The sequence below is a fragment of the Callorhinus ursinus genome, unplaced genomic scaffold (genome assembly GCF_003265705.2).
Source record: "Callorhinus ursinus isolate GAN/ISIS: 27379988/994484 unplaced genomic scaffold, GSC_fseal_2.0 scaffold6, whole genome shotgun sequence".
In the NCBI taxonomy this organism is placed as follows: Eukaryota; Metazoa; Chordata; class Mammalia; order Carnivora; family Otariidae; genus Callorhinus; species Callorhinus ursinus.
Window position 1 is genome coordinate 71,008,934 of NW_027397068.1, and position 5,890 is coordinate 71,014,823.

Below are 5,890 nucleotides of genomic sequence, written 5' to 3' on the forward strand. Positions count from 1 at the left end.
CCATCCTCAGAATATGGAGACAGGCAGCACCTGTTCCAATTTGCCAGATGTAGGGGACTCTCGACAGAATTTTCTGATGTTTTGAGACAGATAGAGGTGCTAGGCTGCATTGTGTCCCACCACAAATGAGAACAGAACACACTGATGCCAATAAAAAGGTGGAAAGTACGAAATTTTTTAAAAATTTACTTTTCCCACCTGAGGAGGTAAAATGAAGCTTAGAGTCACCCCACTTAGATTCGCTTTCTGGATAAAATGTTCACTCAGTTTATAGCCCCTGTTGTATATAACCTATTATCTAAATATATACGTATGGAACCCTATCTTGTGTTCATTTACACACATACTCAGTCACTCAGCGAAGTTTCATTGAGTGTCTCCCGTCTGTCTGGCACCATGTCAGGCACTGAATGCACCCAGATGTGTCAGAAAAAGCCCATCTGTTACGGTTTAGCACATACATCCGTTCTTCCTGGCCATGGGCTTGGTAGCCGGGTAGGACTATTAAGTGCCTGCCACAGTAATAGGCACCCTTCCTGCTGGGAGCCTGTGAGTCAAAAACTGTTGTTTGAACGTTTTATTGGAACTCCACACACCAAAAAAAAAATTAATAAAAATGTGTTTATCTCGCTCACCAGTCTATTAAGAAAGATAAATGGCCAAAACAATGCTGGCCTAGAAGTGAGCCACTCTGTAACTACTCATCATTTTAAAAAGAACAAAAAATTAAAAGCATCTCTTTCTCTTGGCTTCTTTTTCTCGCACTATGGTAAATCCATCACCTAAGCTTTTTTCTGTCTCCTTATTTCCATTCTGATTTCTGCATAAGCCAGAGGTTACTGAGTGACTTATCTTTAACAGATGGAGTCGTTGCTCAAACTCTCCAAAATATTTGATAATTGTGGAAGGAGCACATTTGTGGGACATTACTCCATGCATATAATTTTGGCTATGCCACTTTGAGTGGGAAAAAGAAAACATCCTAAAGTTTCTCTCGAAACACCCACCCATCTCATTTTTTTAAAAAACATAAAGCAAATCAAACACCCATCTGTGTCCTGCTCTCTACTAAATAATCTTAAAATCAAGTGGAAAATGGCAGTGGGTAGCAACCAAACCAATACTTTGTTTGTTTGGATATAGTTGGAAGTGGATGATTTAAATCAATTGCCAAACATTTATTTTCTTTCTGAAATTTAAACTTAGATTCTCACGGCAACAGAACGTGTAGATGATCTGAAAATTGGGACAACTACGTTTTTGGATCCAACTTCCTTCGTATGTCAATCTAACCAAAATACCCTGTGTGGCTTCTGCACTGGCAAAACCCAGGACTGTGTTTCCCAAAATATTAGTAATCACCCACAATGAGAATATCTGTGGGGGATTAAACAGCTTCCCAATCAGGTTTCAGTGGTCGTTCCAACTACCTCCCATGGCTCCCCTTTTTGGCCCTCCACTCTGGTCATGCTGTTCTACACCACAGTCCTTTACTATAAGCCATGTGCATTCCTACCACTTTCCTTTCTTGGCTTCATCCTGGGCCTGTCCACCCTAAAAGAACTCTTCTCACCATCCAAATAATTCCTCTCCCTTTTTCAAAGATGAAAACAGGGGTCACCTCCTCCTTGAATCCTCCCTCGACCATGCAAGTTCACAATCTTCCCTTCTTAAAGGACAAGGATTGTCCTTGAGCAAGGTGGGGGAAGGGAGACTCTTCACTACCTCATCATCTTTCAATCTGGGCTGTTGCAACAGTGTTCTAACTGATCCTCCAGTCATGAATCACTTTCTTCTAAAATTCACTCTTAGATCTACCAGCGTGATCATTGTGAAACAAATTTGATTGTGTCCCTCTCCTCTTTAAAATCTTCAGCTGTAAATTCTAGAATGATGAAAGATCTAAAACTCAGGTTCTAGAAATATGGCATACGGATTAATGCAACCCTGACTGCCAAACTTATAACGTTCTCACAACCACAGAGAAACATTAGATAAAAGATAGCAGGAATTATTTTGAATGCGTAGACGAGCTCAAAAGCTCCAGGTGTCAGAGTGAGTCGCAAACTTACAACTAGATGCCTCAGATATGGGGTGAGGGCAGGAATTAGATCTGGATGTGGGCCCCAAAGCCTAGGAATGGGATTTTAACACTCATGCAAGGGCAGGAAATGTGTTCTTGGGCCCACAGGAAGCAAGGAGCTCGAAGAAGATCCTTAAACAAACTGAAACACTGAATGAGCTGTCCTTTCATTAAAAAGGGGCTAAAAAACTCTCCCTAGTTTCCCAAGAAAGAAACAATAAAGTGAACTCTGCCCAGGGTCCTGGAAAAACACCTCCTATGAAATACTGAGGTTCCAAACCTGCACCATGTAGGGGTGTGGAGTTGAAATTTACAGTACCCTCATTATGGGGGAATTTCCAAGCTAAACTTTTAGCATGAAAATTAGTCTCAGGCTGGTGAAACTTCTAGTTGCCTAGGAGAAGAAAATATAAACTATTCTCCAGGGATATTTTCTTAGTTGAAAATACAAGTGTCTTTCTCAGGGGGGAAAAAAAAAATCCTAAAGAAATAAGCTCACAAACAAAAATTATAAACCACAAGAAAAAACTCACCAGAAACACACGAAACAGAAAGACTAGCAAGAACCTGAGATAAAAGCAGAATTGGAAAGACATGATAAAATAAGGGTTTTAAAATTGTATTTTAAAAGATGTAGAAATCATCATGAAAAAATAGGACTGTGTGACAAGATCCAAATAGCTCCTTAGAAATGAAAAAAAATTCATTTTTGAAATTTAAAATCCAGTGGGTAGATTAACAACAGATGTTGGACAGAGCTGAAAAAAAAAGTCTTGTATCTTGAAGAAATTTCCCAGACTGCAACACAGAGAAAGTTTTGGAAAAAGAGAAAAGACCCTTGGAAGATAAACCAAGAAGGTCTAACATATATGTTAGCTTTTGCTGCTTAACAAAGCACCCTGTGCTGCCTACTGATTTATGGCCTCTTGGCTCTAAATTCATACTTTTTGCCAGTTCTGTGAAAATGGATCTGGGCCCTTTATAGATTTAAGTAATATTTAAGTCTTATTTTTCCTTTGTCAGATGGCTTGATGTTAAGCTTTGTGAGCACTTGGCAAACATTGTAGAAAGGCAGAATTATTCTTTCTGGTTCTGGCATGCTTGCAGTATGCATGGCTTCCCCATCCAAATCTTAGTTTTGGCTCAGGCCATGATCTCATAGGTTATGGGATTGAGTTCCGTGACTGGCTCCGCACTGAGCTAGGAGTCTGCTTGAAGATTCTCTCCCTCTGCCCCTCCCTCCCACTCGTGAGCTCTCTCTCTCAAATAAATAAATAAATGGTTTTTTTACAACTCTTTCAAAAACAATAATATGGGAATATTATTAACAATTTAATTTGATAATTTAGATGAAGTGGAAAAATTCCTTTAAAGATGCATATTACCAAAACTAACTCAAGGAAAAAAGAAAATATAAATAAATCTGTATCAACTAAAAAATTGAATTTGTAATTTTTAATTTTCCCACAATGAAAATCTCAGGCTTACATCTTTGACTTTACAATGAATTCTATCAAAACTTTAAAGAGGAAACAATACCAGGTCTACATAAAGTCTTCAAGAAAGTAAAGGTGGAGGGAACACTTCCTAACTCATCCTATGAGGTTAGTACCACCCTGCTCTTAAAGCCAGTCAACAACACTCCATGGAAAGATCTATACTAGTTATGATTAAAGATGCAAAGAAATCTTCACAAAACGTGATCACATTGAATCCAGCAATGTCTAAAAAGAATAACATATTCCTAATGAAGTGGGGTTTATCTCCACTTGCATTCCACAAATACAAGTTTGGTTTCGCATTTTAAAAATTAGTGGGGCGCCTGGGTGGCTCAGTCGGTTAAGCCACTGCCTTCGGCTCAGGTCATGATCCTGGAGTCCCGGGATCGAGTCCCGCATCAGACTCCCCGTTCGGCAGGGAGTCTGCTTCTCCCTCTGATCCTCCCCCCTCTCATGCTCTCTCACTCTCTCTCTCTCATTCTCTCTCTCTCTCAAATAAATAAATAAAAATCTTTAAAAAAATATATAGTGTAATTCACTATATCAATAGACTGAAAAACTAAAAATGTGATCATATCAGTAGATGCAAAAAAACCACATTTGGTATAATTTAATACCTATTTATGATTAAAAAAATCAATTTTCAGTAAATGAGAAATAGAAGGGAACTTCCTCAACCTGATAAAGAGCATTTGCTTTTTTTATTTTTGTTTTTTTAAGATTTTTATTTATTTGACAGAGAGAGACAGCGAGAGAGGAAACACAAGCAGGGGGAGTGGGAGTGGGAGAGGGAGAAGCAGGCTTCCTGCTGAGCAGGGAGCCCGATGCGGGGCTGGATCCCAGGACCCTGGGATCATGACCTGAGCCGAAGGCAGACACTTAATGACTGAGCCACCCAGGCAACCCAATAAAGAGCATTTGTGAAAAAATTCTGGCTAACATCATACTTATGGTGAAAAATGAAAGCTTTCTATCCAGGATTGTGAGCAAGGCACGTACATCTACACTCATCATTTCTAGTCATCATTGTTCTGAAGGGCCTACACAGTATGATAATGTAAGAGAAAAAAAAAAGACATATAGGTTAGAAAGGAATAAATAAAACTGCCTTTTTCTCGTGGACATCATTGTCTAATATAGAAAATGTTGAGGAATCTTTTAAAGTATTCTAGAACTAATATGTGAATTTAGCAAGGTTGTAAGATATAAAGCCAGTCAAAAAAATCATTTGTATTTCTATATGAATGAATAATTGAAACAGATAAAATTTAAAATGCTTATTCGCAATAGCATCACAAAACGTTGGAATGAACTTAAAAGACAACATGTAACACCTAAACACTGAACATTATAAAGCACTTCTGAGAGAAATTAAAGAGAACCTGAATACATGGAAAGATTAATCATTCTTGTGTTGGCAGATTTAAGGTTGAGATGGCAATTCTATCTTATTGGATTGGTCCATAGATTTAAACAATCACAATCACAATCCCAGAATTGTTTTTCATAGAACCCAACTACAAATGATTCTCAAATTTATCTGAAAATGAGAAGAACTTAGAATAGACAAGACAGTTTTTAAAAAAGAAGAAAATTAAAGGGCTTACCTTACCTGATTTCAAAACTTTACATTCACTGACAATATACAAGACAATGTACAGCGCGGAATAGACAGCCCAGGAATTGCCCTAACATTCTTTGCTCAATTGATTTGCAACAAAGTTGCCAAGGCAATTCCCTGGAGGAGAGAAAGCCCCTTCTGCCAATGGGGCCTGAATCACTGGTTGTCCTGACAAGAAATTTGAACCTCAACCTTTGTCTCATACCATACATAAAAGTTAGCTCAAAATGGATCGTGGATCTACATATAAGAGCTAAAGTCAGAAAACAAATGAGAGAATCTTCGTGCTCTTGTGGTAGGCAAAGATTTTTTTTAGATGGGACACAAACTATAAAAGAAAAAGGTAAGTTGGACTTTGAAACTAAAATGTTTTGGTCTCTGAAAAATAACATTAAAAATGAAAATGAAGGGCCCCTGGGTGGCTCAATTGGTTAAGTGTCCAATTCTTGATTTTGGCTCAAGTAATGATCTCAGAGTCCTGGTATCTAGCCCTGCATCAGGCTCAAAGGGGAGTCTGCTTGAGGATTTCTCTCTCCCTTTTCCTTTGCCCCTCCCCCCACTCACACACACGTTCTCTCTCTCAAATAATGAATAAATCTTCGAAAAAAAAGAAGAAATAGAAAAAGGCAAAAAAAAAAGTATGAAAAAGCAAGATACAGACTGGGAGAAAATATTTACAAAACATAT